Source organism: Scyliorhinus torazame, chromosome 29 (assembly GCF_047496885.1).
Source record: "Scyliorhinus torazame isolate Kashiwa2021f chromosome 29, sScyTor2.1, whole genome shotgun sequence".
NCBI lineage: Eukaryota > Metazoa > Chordata > Chondrichthyes > Carcharhiniformes > Scyliorhinidae > Scyliorhinus > Scyliorhinus torazame.
The window spans coordinates 21,653,178-21,668,962 of record NC_092735.1 but is presented as its reverse complement, the minus strand read 5'-3'; the positions used below and the strand labels follow the sequence as shown (position 1 = coordinate 21,668,962).

The 15,785-nt window shown below is 52.4% G+C and overlaps 1 protein-coding gene across 3 annotated transcripts in view; it reads left to right on the top strand.

Annotated features, from left to right (window-relative positions):
- LOC140403922 (protein phosphatase 1 regulatory subunit 29-like) overlaps nt 1–15,785 on the top strand; it is a 494,277-nt gene that overhangs the window by 361,867 nt on the left and 116,625 nt on the right. For 2 of the 3 annotated variants that reach the window (XM_072492168.1, XM_072492170.1), the window contains one exon: nt 5,718–5,779. The exons of the other annotated variant lie outside the window; for it this stretch is intronic. The gene's annotated coding sequence lies outside the window, so the exon portion shown is untranslated. The remainder of the gene's footprint in view (nt 1–5,717; nt 5,780–15,785) is intronic. 3 annotated transcript variants of the gene reach the window in all.

The window sequence follows — 15,785 nt, the reverse complement described above, 5'->3', positions numbered from 1 at the left end:
GATTCTGTAGCTTCCTTCCTGTGCAGAGTGACCAACTGCCCCAGACTTTTAGGGACCGCCCCCCAACTGCCCCAGACTTTTAGGGACCGCCCCCCCCCCCTCATTATTGGGCCGGTTGCTAAGGGTGAGGCCGAGCTGGTGTTTTTTCCATATTAACAAGAATCTGAGAATTGACGGTGTAGAAGGAGGGCATTCGGCCCACTGGCCCTTGGAAAGAGCACCCTATTAAGCCCACACCTCCACCGTACCCCTGTAACCCAGTAACCCCACCTCAACTTTTTTGGACACGAATGGCCATTGATCATGGCCAATCCATCTAACCCGTACATCTTTGGAATATGGGAGGCACCTGGAGGAAACCCACGCAGACACGGGGAGAATGTACAGACTCCACACAGTCGCCCAAGGCGGGAATCGAACCTGCGACCCTGGTGCTGTGAAGCAACAGTGCTAACCACTATGCTACCGTGCCGCCCCCTGTTCTCTGACAGTATACCCCAACACCCCCCCCCCTCACATAAATGAGCTCAGAGGTCTGGTAGCATACCCCCTCCCCCCCACCCTCCACCCCCACCCCGCACAAGGCTCTTAAGTTCCCGCCAATACCAACGTGTCCCGTACATTTTTCACCAGAAGTCGATCGTCCTCTCCCTGTGTTCAACTCCAACACAATCCTGATAAAATTACACTTTATTGTCACTATCTGTTTCAAAGGGGCCATCTCTACGTTCAACAGTTGGCGAATGATTTTTGGTGCCTGGGTGCTTCAGTATTGCTGCCGTTTAATAAGGGGAATTTCCACGTTGCTAACCAAGTTAGAACCAGTTGCAATGTCCTTTGTGTCTGCTCGTTCAGATCCTTCATGTGCAAGGCTCTTTAAACCAGGTGTAGTGACAACAGTGTTGTTAAAAACTAGCTCGAAGATGCTGATCTTGAGGGACAGAGCGAGCGCGCACAATTGAAATATATGCCAAGTTATTTCCCCCAGAGAGCAACGGAAGGCGGGTCATCGAATAACTTTAAGGGTGAGCTCGATTGATTCTTGGCCGACACGCGAGGGACACACGGAAAAGTGGACTTGAGGCTATAGTCAGATGGGCCATAAATTTTTGTAAATGGTGGACTGGGCTCGAGGGGCGGAATGGCCTACTTCTGCTCCAACTTCGCATGTTTGCGTCTTCATAATTGGTGGGCTGGATTCTCCGTTTCAGCGGCGAAATGCCAGCTGGAACGGCGAATTTGCGGGCGTTTTGAGACAGCAAAATCGGCGCTGAACCTTCACCGATTCCGCGATCGGTGAGGAGCTAGCAACGGCACCGGGTGAAACTCCCGTCTCCTGTGCCAAATATGGCCGGAGGATGGCTGGTTCCCTGTGCATGGCGATGATCTGCAGCTGTCGCGCCGCACAACATGGTGCCGGCTGTGCGCGGACCACACCCGCCAAATATGGCCTCACAGGCCACCCCCTGGCCACCCCCCACCAGGCCCCCCAGCACACGCGGAAGCCCCCCCCCCCCCCGGATAGCGGCACGACACCCGGACGAGTGTGGCGGCGCTGGACACAGTCCGCAGTAGCCACCAGGCCGGGTTCCCGACCGCTCAGACCACACGTCAACCGCGCCGTCGGGAACTCGGCCCATCGGGGGCGGAGCATTGCTCGCACCGCGTGACGCGATGGTGCCATTTTGGAGGGGGCGGAGACTCGGAAACTGCCGTCAAACCGGTGCTACCCCCGATTTGGCCATCGCAAGGGATTCTCCACCCGATCGCCGATTACGATATCGGCATCGGGCAGGGGAGAATCCCGCCCGATGTAGCAAGCAGGGTTAATGCCTCTTGTCTAGTCCAGTAGAGCTAATGCGACCCCCCCCTCATGCTGTCAAATCCGGTGGTTTTCAGGCAGTCCTGAAAATATCAGCAATCCGCAGTTTGAACCAAAAGTAAAATATTTTCTCTTTTAGCGAAATGGAGTCGGACAAAAAGATTCAAAAGTTTGAACGTTCTCTGAAGGATTTGCCGTCAAATGGTAGACTTTAGTACGAGGTACATCCTAATAAGGCGACCACCCTCACCCGATATTGCCAAGAATGTTGATCGTTTTGTCCTACTCCATTTCTCTGAGGAATAAAATCTTCTTTTCCTCAAATTTCCTCTGTCAGCATCAACGGGGCCGAGGTGGAGATGGTTAGCAGTTTCAAGTTCCTTGGGGTACACATCACCAAGTATCTGTCCTGGTTCACCCACATCGACGCTACCACCAAGAAAGCACAACAGCGCCTTTACTTCCTCAGGAAACTACGGACATTCTCCATCCTGACTCTGACCAACTTTTACAGATGCACCATCGAAAGCATCCTATCGGGCTGCATCACAGCCTGGTATGGCAACTGCTCGACCCAAGACCGCAAGAAACTTCAGAGAGTCGTGAACACAGCCCAGTCCATCACACGAACCCGCCTCCCATCCATTGAATCCATCTACACCTCCCGCTGCCTGGGGAAAGCGGGCAGCATAATCAAAGACCCCCTCCCACCCGGCTTACTCACTCTTCCAACTTCTTCCATCGGGCAGGAGATATAGAAGTCTGAGAACATGCACGAACAGACTCAAAAACAGCTTCTTCCCCGCTGTCACCAGACTCCTAAACGACCCTCTTATGGACTGACCTGATTAATACTACACCCTGTATGCTTCATCCGATGCCAGTGCTTATGTATGATGTGGAGATGCCGGCGTTGGACTGGGGTGAGCACAGTACGAAGTCTTACAACACCAGGTTAAGGTCCAACAGGTTTGTTTCGATGTCACTAGCTTTCGGAGCGCTGCTCCTTCCTCAGGTAAATGAAGAGGTAGGTTCCAGAAACATAAAAATAGACAAAGTCGCATTCAAAGCATTGTCTTGCCTCTTTGACTTTGTCCATAGATATGTTTCTCTTCATGTACTGAATGATCTGTAGAGCAGCTCGCAGAAAAATACATTTCACTGCACCTCGGTACATGTGACAATAAACAAATCCAACTTGACAGCGTGAGGTATGAAAGTAGACAGAATAATTTTGGCCATGAACAATCTGAAGGAGCAGATTGGAGAAAACACAAAGGACATTGTGACCGGTTCTAACATTGTTATCAACGGCGAGATTCCCGTTATTAAACGGCGGCAACGGTAAAGGGTTTATAAATCATTTCCCATCCATTCCTGATGAGCATCAATGACTCTTTCTAGATATATGTCAACCAGGATGTTTCTCGAAGTATATTTTCCCGAACCTCTGTTCTATCGACGATATCTTAATGGATTGGTTTGACACGCTGATTTTATTTATGTGAGCTGATCTATTATGCAAGGGCTGTGTTTTATTTCCCCCCGCTCTTCTGCTGAATAGCAGCCTTGTTATTTGTTACAATGCTTGCCCCTTCATCTTGTTATCCTTCAGAGAAAGCGCTGTGCGCAGTTATACCTGTATGCACACGGTTCCTCTTCTGTGAGCCCCCAGAAAATTATCAGCTAAGTTGAAAAAGACCTCAAGAAGTCATAGATTTGCGTTTGTGTGCCACCTTCCCCAAGAAGCCTTGTGGCACAGCAGTGGTGCCCCTACTGCTGGGCCCGAAGCTCTGGGTTCGGGCCCAGCAGTAGGGACACCACTGCTGTGATAAATTGCCCTTAGTGTCCAAAAAGGTTAGGAGGGAATATTGAGTTATTGGGTTATGGGGATAGGGGGGAAGTGAGGGCTTAAGTGGGTCAGTGCAGACTCAATGGGCCGAATGGCCTCCTTCTGCACTGTATGTTCTATGTTCTCCTCCTGAACAGCTACTCCAGAGTTTTTGCCCCCACCGCCAGGCTGGGCACCTGCATAGCCTTCTCTTTTAGGGTGTCGCACCCATCCAGCCCATTAGGCCTGACTACCTGACCCTCGTCGCATCCCATCCCCCACCCGGCCCCATGTGGCCCGCAGCTGCAGTGGCCCCGCGTCCCCCCATGCCGGAGACATCAGAAAAACACAGCTCTGAAAGAACAGAGGCAGCAGACGTCAGGACCACTCACAACCGCGATCACCATCCCAGAAACACCCCCCACTGCCCGACTCCCCTATCCAACCCCGAGACCCCTCCCCTCTCTGGAGCTGGCCAGCAGGCTCAGTCCACTTGGACTCCCTGCTGCTAGGTGGCGCTAGTGGCGGTCAACGCCTTCCTCCTTCTCGGACGTCATGGCGCCTGGTTTCCATTTTCAAACAGCAGTAGTGATTTACGCCTGGTGGGTGGGTAAGTTCGATGAGGGCTGAAGTTGCGATGTTAACCCCTCACCAATTAACAATGGTATTAAAATCATGCAAATCTCGCCCTTCTAGGGTGTGCCTGATCGTATCATTGGGGAGGACCTGGGAAGATCACGTTCCGAAATCTTGCCGGCACAAATCCCGTTTTTGGCCTCTCGCGAGATTTAGCGGCCATCATGGGATTTGCGCCTTTGGCTACCATGCCCGCCAAATATTGCCCATGGTTTTAGTACATGGCGATGCCAATGGCCTGGGATACACAGAACTCACTGGGTGAAGGTGCAATGGCCCCTCACTTTTTGCTCGCAGGCCCACCTCACTCACCACAGGCCCACTCCATCTCCTTCCCTGCGAGCTCCAGGACCCTCTTCTCCAAAGGAGTCAGGACCCTGAGCTCGGGCGTCCCACCGCCCGCCTGGCCTCGCTCGCTCGCGGCGGTTGTGAGCAAGCCTATCCTGCAGGAACACAAAAGGGGATGATGTTAGTTGGCCGCCTGGCGGGTCAGATGTCGACGGAACCTGGCAGATGCGGGCACAGCGCGTGAGCAGGGAGGGGCTGTGGGGAGAGGAACCCCAGAGGTTGTCAGGAAGCTGGTGGGAGGTCGGGTGCTGGGGCCCTGCGAGGTGGCAGCACGCGGGGTCAAGGTTATATTCCGAGAGGTGACGGCAAGGTGGAGCAGAGAGGATACAGGGAGCACTTACCCTGGCAGAACGGAGTAGGTTGCGGCATTGCGCCCCCGGCCTCTTGTGGAGGGAACTGGTACTGACCAGTGCTGTGACCGCCATCCATGCGGGGTTTGTGATCGTGCTGGGGTGTCTCCTCCCAGGCGGAGGTTAGATGGTTCCCCTTCTCTCCTCTATGGCATCAAACAGGCAGGTGAGGGCCCCCTCCATGAAGCGAGGAGCAGGCTGCCATCCTCCTGGCTTGACTGTGAGCAAGTACTGTGGAGATAGACCTACCCAGATGACCCCCGGAGCGGTGAATCCGACACTCTGCGCCACAGGCGTGACGTTTTTCACACAGGGAATTTTTTTCCCCCCCAAAGTCCAGAAAAATTGCGGTCCGGATCCCGCCGTCGGGGTTGGCAGGATTCGGACCGGCTTCCGTGCTCCAACTGACCCTAGGCCAAAAATTGGGAAAATTCCGCCCAATATTCTGCTGCTTTGTGTTGGGTCTCCAGAGACACCTTCCAGTGGATTAGGCGGGCGTAAGGCACCACAGAGCGAGGCCCTCAGCCTGATGTAAGTCTCATGGTGCGGCACTGAGCAGACCACAGATATTTCCCAAGGGGAGGGTAGGAGAACTGGAAGGGTGGTCACGTTCCCATGAGCCTCCATTCTGGGCAGACTGATGCACCCAATGATGGAAGACTACTGCAGAGGAGATGATGAGAATGAAACGAAACATAACCCTTGCCCATCTTTGTGTGTTTCCCTCCAGATTCTCGGTCGTGACGGTGCAATTCCTGAGAGGGTCAGAACCAAGGTCTGCACGCGTAAACTGTGAGTACGAGTCACATACTCCAGATCTCTGATCCGTATGAGGTGAACCCGACGGATTCAGGGGACATTTCCTGTCCCAGCGGTTAGAATGTCGGAACTCATGAGCGCAGGAATGTTTGAGGGATTGGACGGACACGTTTAGTGGGAAGCTGGACAAGTTACACAAGGCAGAAAGGAATAAACGGACGTGCTGATACGGTCGAGGAGAAGTAGGATGGAAGGAGGTTTTTAAACACGAGCATGATGGGCCAAATGGCCTGTTTTTGTGTTGTACGTAATTCTATCTAATTCAGTGCTGGGCAACCCAGGCTGGTGAGTAGGCCGCATTAGAGGCCCTCCGTCATCTCAGGAGGCCGCAAGATTGAAATCGGGGCTCGTTCACCAACCGTGACCCCATGAATAAGATTAAATACATTTAATACATTCCCGATATTTCATGATGTGTTATAGAAAATGCTTAATCTTTTATCAATATCAATGGAACTGTCACCAACTTCAAATGGTAAAAACAAAAGGAATATTTACACTTTGGACACAGAGGGAGCGCACGGCTCTCACAGTCAATGTTGTGAGCAATCAGCACGCTCCTCGCCTCACTCGCCCTCGCTTTACGCGCGAATCGCTTCAGCCATACCGGTAGGAAAAATTTTTACGCGGACTGAAATCAGCGGAACGTGGCGACCCTGCGCGTGAGCAATGGCCAACAAAATTTCTGGTGGGCCGCACTCGGAATCCAGCTGGGCCACTTGTGGGCGCACCGAACATTTTGATATGCAAGATGGTAGGATTTGGTATTGTGGAAGGATGATGGCCATCTGCGATGGGTGGGAAGCTGTGATACAGGGACCAGCTACGTGCCCACTGATTGGGACATTTGTTGAGGGAGCCCCATCCGCAGCCACTCTTGTACCCACCTCAGTGGTTGGTTATAGTACAGAACAGCCCAGGAGCAGTGCAGAAGGTGTCAGGGCATGTTGAGAGAGCAGATAATAAAGCACATGGGGCTGGGTTCTCTGTTCCTGCGGCTAAGTGCCGACGCCAGCGGTGGACCCGTGGCTATTCACGACGGGAAAATCGGCGCGAACCCCTCACCGTTTCCGGTACCGGTGGGGAGTTAGCACCGGCGCCGCGTGAGGCTCTGACAGCACCAATGCCTAAGCTTCAGCTAACACAATCACTCTCTCAACCACTCCGCACCCTGGTGGTGCGTAGGTTAGACCTTTGTTGGTTTGTGTGGTTACTTATTCCTGGAACAGGTCGCCAGTCTGTCGCCGGGGTGTCTATTGCTTGAGGGGGATTACACTGCACAGTCACACCCATTCACAGGCAGGCAGACAAACCTAAGGGGCACGTTAGTCTGGCCAATTGATCTAACGTGGGAGGAAACCGGAGCACTCGATGAAGACCCACGGAGATGTGGGGCGAATGTGGAGACTCTGCACAGACGGACCCCTGGCCAGAATCAAACCCAGGTCTCTGGCGCTGTGAGGCAGCAGTGCTAACCACTGCGCCACCGTGCCGCCCCAACACAATCAGAATGCACTTATAAGGTTTATTTCACAAAGGTTTCATGCAAAACACGCTCCCATAGTCTGACCAAGACTCTCGACTGGGACCCCAGCCTTAACGTCCCCCGATACCTCCATTGCCTTTCGTGGCAAGTTCGAAAACCTTGGGCAGGATTCCCCGTCCCGCCAGCCCCGTTTTCCGTCGGGAAACCCGCGGGCGTGGGTGCGTTGCCGGCGAAGCGGAGCATCCCGCCGGTGGAGAATCCCGCAGCCCACGTCTCATCCAAAAGATGGCTGACCATGTTCTCCATGTTAAATCAGCGACTGCATTAAATTGGCTGTAAAACGCTTTGCGGTGTTTATATAAATGAAAGTCTTCTTTACGAGTAGTATTGAATAAATCTTTGAATTAATGTGTTGCACTGCACCCCCAATGGCACCGGCATCAGATTAATATTGCTACACTCTGCGATGTGGTACATTGGATATCAATTTACAGATGCTGTTAACAGAAACATAAGAGCAACCCATAACACAAATTAATTTCTAGGTACTGCCTCATTGAACTTAGCAAATTTCATAATGCAACATGTCAGCTTATGAAGTAGGAGCCATTCAGCCCCTTGCGCCTGCTCCGCCATTCAATAAAATGGTGGCTGATATGAATGTAACTTCAGCCCCACGTTCCTGATATCCCCCGATAAGCCTTCGCCCCCTTGTCAATCAAGAACCCATCTCGCTCTGCCTTAGAAGTAGTCAAAGACCCTGTCTCCATCACCTTTGAGGAAGAGAGGCCCAAAGACTCACTGCCCCCTGGGAGAAGAAATTCCTTCTCGTCTCTGTCTTGGGCAACACGGTAGCATGGCGGATAGCACTATTGCTCCACAGCGCTAGGGTCCCAGGTTCAATTCCCGGCTTGGGTCACTGTCTGTGCGGAGTCTGCACGTTCTCCCCTTGTCATAAGAACATAAGAACTAGGAACAGGAGTAGGCCATCTGGCCCCTCGAGCCTGCTCCGCCATTCAATGAGATCATGGCTGATCTTTGTGGACTCAGCTCCACTCTCCGGCCCGTACACCATATCCCCGAATCCCTTTATTCTTTAGAAAGGTATCTATCTTTTTCTTAAAAACGTTTAAAGAAGGAGCCTCAACTACTTCACTGGGCAAGGAATTCCAGAGATTCACAACCCTTTGGGTGAAGAAGTTCCTCCTAAACTCGGTCCTAAATCTACTTCCCCTTATTTTGAGGCTATGCCCCCTAGTTCTGCTTTCCCCGACCAGTGGAAACAACCTGCCCGCATCTATCCTATCTATTCCCTTCATAATTTTATATGTTTCAATAAGATCCCCCCGCATCCTTCTAAACTCCAATGAGTACAGTCCCAGTCTACTCAACCTCTCGTCATAATCTAATGCCCTCAACTCTGGGATCAACCTAGTGAATCTCCTCTGCACTCCCTCCAGTGCCAATATGTCCTTTCTCAGGTAAGGAAATTGTCTGCGTGAATTTGCTCCGGGTGCTCTGGTTTCCTCTCTCAAGTCCCGAAAGATGTGCTGCTAGGTGAATTGGACATTCTGAATTCTCCCTCTGTGTACCCGAACAGGTGCCGGAGTGTGGCGACTAGAGGATCTTCACAGTAGCTTCATTGCAGTGTTAATGTAAGCCTACTTGTGACAATAATGAAGATTATTATTATTAAATGAGCGACGCCTTATTTGTAAACGGTGACGCCTCGTTCTAGGGGTACAACAACGTCACCCCCTCAATGCTCTACCTCAAGTGCCAGCCTGGGATTTCGTATCCAAGTTCTGGAGTGGGGTGACCCCCATGGTCTTTGGCCTCAGATTCGTACGTCATCGCCAGGCCAACTGGCTTGGGCCTGAATCCTGGCTCCCTTTGCAGTGGGCCCGACAATGGCCGTTGAGTCAGACCTCAGCTGAGAAGAAAGGCTAATGATTGCCGATGCTCCGGGGTTCTATCGGGTATGCCCTACCAGGGGAAGTGTGGATGCCCTCATAACTCCCGCACACCTAATGGGTAATGAGCCTTCCACAATCCACGCCAACCAACTCTGTGGAGATATTACCGTCCATTTGACCCCTGGACAGATTTTCTTAATTTTTGCGCACTTGCCCAACATTGGCAAGCTCAAACGTGCCCATATCCAGTTGGGATATTGAGAGAGACCAAACTGTGGGCACCGTGCCATTGGTTTTCTGCCACGCAGCCAGAATTTCCCGAAGACTACAATTCCCAAGAACATATATTTCGCAAATTATCTCCATAATAGGAAACAGATACTCTGTTGAAACTTTATTTAACAGTTCTGAAGAGATAGATTTGTTTAACATGCATTGTGGCGTGAAATTTGAGAAGTACAATGAGGCAGGGACTACAAATTAATGTTTTTATGGGTTGCTCTTATGTTTCTGTTGACAGCATCTGTAAATTGATATCCGATGTACCACACATCACAGAGTGTCGTAACATTAATCTGGAGCCAATGCCATTGGGGGTACATGAAACAGATTAATTCAAGGATTTACTCAATGCCGCTTGCAAAGAATCATAGAATTTACAGAATTTACAGCACAGAAGGAGGTCATTCATCCCATCGAGTCTGCACCGGCCCATGGAAAGAGCACCCCGCTTAAGCCCAAGCCTCCACCCTATCCCCGTAACCAGTAACCCCACCCAACCTTTTCGACACTAAGGGGCCAAAACACCTAACCTGCACACTTTTGGACTGCGGGAGGAAACCGGAGCACCCGGAGGAAACCCACGCAGACACGGGGAGAACGTGCAAACTCCGCACAGACAGTCACCCGAGGCCCTGGAGTTGTGAGGCAGCAGTGCTAACCACTGTGCCGCATAATACTTAAACACCCCAAAATACTTTACAGCCAATTTAGTGTTTTAAAGTTGCAACCATGGCTGCCAAAATGGTTCCACAGATGCAGCATAAACTCAATGGGCCAAATGGCCTCCTTCTCGGCTCAACGGTTCCACATTGGTTTACCGATCTGTGTGGAAGATCTGCACCAGTGTCGATTGGTTAGAGGTTAACCAATCAAGAGAGGTGTTTTTCTCTTTCCCCGAGGCTAGCCCCCACTGATGCCAGTTTGCCACTCGTGTCCAAGGCTGATCATCGTGCGTGGGGGGGGGTTCTTTGAAATGGTGCCTGAGGATCTGTTATGTCCACCTGGGAAGACAGGTGGGGTCTTGGTTTGATGTCTCATCTGAAAAGCAGGCCCTCTGACAGTGCAGCACTGCCTCGGCGCTGCACTGCAGTGTCGGCCTGGATTATCCTGAGGTGAAACTCCCCCTTGTAAAATTGGTGCTCTGTGCGCCCTCAGCCGCGTGTTCCCCATTTACGCCTCTTATTCAAAGCGAGTCGCGTTGAATGGACAGCACGGCAGCATAGTGGCTAGCACAGTTGCCTCACAGCTCCAGGGTCCCAGGTTCGATTCCCGGCTTGGGTGACTGTCTGTACGGAGTCTGCACGTCCTCCCCGTGTGTGCGTGGGTTTCCTCCGGGTGCTCCGGTTTCCTCGCACAGTCCAAAGCTGTGCGGGTTAGGTGGATTGGCCGTGATCAATTGCCCTTAGTGTCCAAAAATTGTTAAGTGGGGGTTACTGGGTGATGGGGATGGGGTAGATACGTGGGCTTCAGTAGGGTGCTCTTTGTAAGGGCCGGTGCAGTCGCGATGGGCTGAATGGCCTCCTTCTGCACTGTAAATTCTATGATTCTATGGGCATGCATTTCTCGGCACCGAGCGTGCCGGGAAAAACGCAGCTAAGCTCGCGCGTTTGCGGACTTTGTTCCCTTTTGGGAAGATCGCGCCCTCATCTCCTTCTTGAATGCGCGACCCCTTATTTTAAAAAGCGACCCCTCGATCCTCCCACAAGAGGAAACATCCTCCCCACATCCACCCTGCCAAGTCCCCTCGGGATCTCACACGTTTCGATCAAGTCGCCTCTCGCTGTTCTAAACTCCAGCGGATATAAGCCCAGCCTGTCCAGCCTTTCCTCATCAGATAACCCACCCAATCCTGCTATTAGTGTAGCAAATCTTCCCTGAACTGCTTCCAACGCATTTACGTCCTTCCTTAGATAAGGAGACCAGCACACAGTACTGGAGATGTGGTTTTTCACTGAAGCATACCCTTGCGATACACAATAATATTCTATCAGCACTGTGACAGAACGACTGAACAAACCTGCACTTATTCAGCACCATCCATGACATTAGAACCTCCCAAATCACTTAGCCAGTTTTTACACAGCAAGCTCCCACAGACGGCAACATCCTATTGGCCGGATGATCTGCTTTTGAGTGTCGATCGAGGGACAGATGTTGGCTGGGATGCCAAAGAGGACTCCTTTTCCTCAGAATAGGACCATGGGATTGTCACATCCACCCGAGAGGGCAGAGAGGGCCTCGGTTTAACACCTCGACAGAAAAGCAGCGCCTCTGACACTGCAGCACTTCCTCAGTACGCAGAGGTGTTAGCCTAGGTTTTGTGCTCAAGTTACTCGAATGGGACATCCACCCACAACCTTCTGGCACAGAAGTACACGTGCTTACCCAGAGAGGCACAGCTGACACTCACTCACCTACCGAGGATATGGGCATTACCGAGGAGATCCGGCATGTCTCCCGCCCAAACTGTTATTTGTCTTGGTCACGGAGAGAAATGGTTCCCCAACGATCATGAAGAGATATCCCATCAATACCATAAGACCATTCCGCACCTTTGGGGCGGTGCGATGCCGGACTGATTTGCGCCGTTTTTGGCGCCGGTCGGCGGACATCGCGCCGATTGCGGAGAATCCCGCCCCTGGTTCTAGTTTTTCCTACACGTGGAAACATCCTCTCCACATCCACTCTGTCCAGCCCTCACAGTGTCCTGTAAGTTTCAATAAGTTCCCCCCTCATCCTTCCAAACTCCAACGAATACAGACCCAGAGTCCTCAAACGTTCCTCATACGACAAGTTGTACAACAACAACTTGTATTTGAGTAGCACCTTTAAACAAATAAAACAGTAAAATAAATGATGACACCAACGTACATAAGGAGAGCCTTAAAGGACAAACTCAAGGGTACAGGCAGAGAGGTTTAGGGAAGGAACTCTAGAGCTTCGGGCCTAGGTAGCTCAAGGCACGGCCGCCACTGATGGGGTGATCACGAGAGGATGCTCAAGATGCAAATTAGAGGAGTGCAGATGTTGATGGGAAGTCGTGGGGCAGGAGGAGATTGTGGAGGTTGGGAGGGGCCAGGCATTGGAGGGATTTGTATACAAGGATGAGAATCCTTAAGGTGAGGTTTGTTTAACTGGGAGCCAGTGAAGGTCAGTGTACACAGGGGTGATGGATGCATGGCATTTGGCATGAATTAGAACATAGGCAGCAGGTTTTTGGACGACCCTCAGGTTTAAGGATGCTGCAACACGGGAGGCTGGACAGGAGTGCGTTGGAATAATCCAGTGCAGAATGAACAGAGGGTGGAGAGCTGAGGCAAGTGAGGAGACTGTGTATGTTACGGAGGGGGAAATAGGCAATCCTAGTGATGACATGAGCATGTGGCTGCAAGCTCACCTCAGGGTCAAATCCGACACCGACAATTGCCCGGGAGAGGGATAGAATCAGCGGAGAGGGAGCGGAGTTTGTTGCAGGGGCCAAAGACCTCAGTCCTCCCAATATTTAACCGGAGGCAATATTGCCGTAAAACCCGAAGAGCTGGTATTGCACAGTTGGGCAGGTAAGCAAGCTTGCTTAAGATACTGAAATGCATTCGGAAACCATCCCCAATGTTGCTCATGGATGCGGGGACTCTGTCTTATCTGGTTAAAATTCTGACGTTAGGGCATCAAGGCGGCGCAGTGGTTAGCCTCACGGCGCCGAGGTCCCAGGTTCGATCCCGGCTCTGGGTCACTGTCCGTGTGGAGTTTGCACATTCTCCCCGCGTCTGCGTGGGTTTCACCCCCACATCCCAAAGATGTGCAGGGCAGGTGGATTGGCCACGCTAAATTGCCCCTTAATTGGAGAAAATGAACTGGGCGCTCTAAAATTATGTTTTGAAAAACAATTCAAGCGCCAAACCTTTCTTGGATCTCACACCTGACACATCCTCCTGTTGTGTTGGCTGCAGTACAGTTTCACCCTACATCAGAAATTCAGTCAGCTGATCACATCTCCCAGTGACACGTACTTATTTAACATCTGTTAATTTCCTGATATTCCCAACCTGTTTGAACTGCGGGCGTCACGCTAAACATGTACTTGCAAAGAATAAACAACTACAGGGCCAAGGGGAAAAATTAGGGGGGGGGTGGAATCACTTGAAAGCACATTTTAAAGTAATATGGGGCGAGGTTCTCCGACCCCCCGCCGGGTCGGAGAATCGCCGGGGCTGGCGTGAATCCCGCCCCCGCCGGTTGCCGAATTCTCCGGCGGGGGCGGGAATCGCGCCGCGCCGGTTAGCGGGGCACCCCCCCGCGATTCTCCAGCCCGGATGGGCCGAAGTCCCGCCGCTAAAATGCCTGTCCCGCCGGCGTAGATTAAACCACCTACCTTACCGGCGGGACAAGGCGGCGCGGGCGGGCTCCGGGGTCCTGGGGGGTGCCCCCACGGTGGCCTGGCCCGCGATTGGGGCCCACCGATCCGCGGGCGGGCCTGTGCCGTGGGGGCACTCTTTTCCTTCCGCCTTCGCCACGGTCTCCACCATGGCGCAGGCGGAAGAGACTCCCTCCACTGCGCATGCGCGGGATTGCCATCAGCGGCCGCTGACGCTCCCACGCATGCGCCGCCCGGAGATGCCATTTCCGCGCCAGCTGGCGGGGCACCAAAGACCTTTTCCGCCAGTTGGCGGGGCGGAAATTTGTCCGGCGCAGGCCTAGCCCCTTAAGGTTGGGGCTCGGCCCCCCAAGATGCGGAGCATTCCGCACCTTTGGGGCGGCGCGATGCCCGACTGATTTGCGCCGTTTTGGGTTCGCCCATGGTTCCAGGAAGGAGAAGGTTAAAGGACGACCCAATAGAGATATATAAAATTATTAAGTGTGTCATGATCTGTAGACTTGCCAGTGTGAATGATGCACTGCAGAACATCTATTTCTTTGCGGGTCAACAGTATAAGGGAGTCATTACTAAGTCCAATAAAGACGTCAAGCGAAGCTTCGCTACCAAGAGAATGTTCGAATTTTTTAAAGATTCATTCAAGGGGTGGGGGCATTGCTGGCTAGGCCAGCAGTTAGTTTCAATCCTTAATTGCCCATTAAAAAATGGTGGTGAGCTGCCTTCTTAAGCCGCTGCAATCCACGTGGGGTAGGTACAACCTCATCGCTGTTAGGGAGGGAGTTCCAGGATTTGGACCCAATGGAAGTGAACGAACGATGATATATTTTCAAATCAGGATAGTGTGCGGCCAGGAGGGGAACGTCCAGACTGCGGCGTCCCCATGTATTCGCTGCCCTTATATTCAGCCCTTTCCGCCACTTTATTTCACAGGGGAGGCAAATTGACGACCATTTCGAGGCCTGTCTACATCTTGACATTGCGGCTGGGCACACACGATGGCCTGGGTCCAGGTGTCTTTTCTGGTGGCAGGAAATTGATAAACTCATTGGCGAGTATTGTAACCCACGTCACCACAGTGCAGTGCCGACTCGCAGCCGAAAGGAGAATAAAGAAGGATCGAGGGTCTATGGGGCTGGCACTCACATGATGAGTGAGCTGCGCTCCCAAAGCTAATGATTTGAAACAAACCTGTTGGACTTTAATCTGGTCTTGTAAGACAACGTACTGTGCCCACCCCAGTCCAACGCTGGCATCTCCCCATCATGGCTTTAATGCTGAGGTTGAATTGAGCTCACAGGCTTAAGGGTGACTGTTGGGGATATTGGCGGAGAGTTCATCAACATAAATTGGTGACAAACCCCACTCAAAGATACAGGACTGGATTCTCTGTTTCTGAGGCTAAGTGCCAAGGCCAACGGAGAATCCGTGGTGCTCCACGACAGGAAAATGGGCGTGAGTCCCTCACCGATTGCAGTACTGGTGAGGGGCTAGCACCGGCGGCGCGTGGATCACCCACGGATCGCACGGAGAATCGCCGGGTCCCGGGCCGCGCATGCACCCCCACCGGTCACACTGGGAATCACGTCATCAGCCATGCTGGACCGCGTACCCGCCCAATAGGGCAGCACGGTAGCATGGTGGTTAGCATAATTGCTGCACAGCTCCAGGGTCCCAGGTTCGATTCCCGGCTTGGGTCACTGTCTGTGCGGAGTCTGCACATCCTCCCCGTGTGTGCGTGGGTTTCCTCCGGGTGCTCCGGTTTCCTCCCGCAGTCCAAAGATGTGCAGGTTAGGTGAATTGGCCATGCTAAAATAGCCCTTAGTGTCCAAAATTGCCCTTCGTGTTGGGTGGAGTTACTGGGTTTTGGGGATAGGGTGGAGGTGTGGGCTTGGGTAGGCTGTTCTTTCAAAGAGCCGGTGC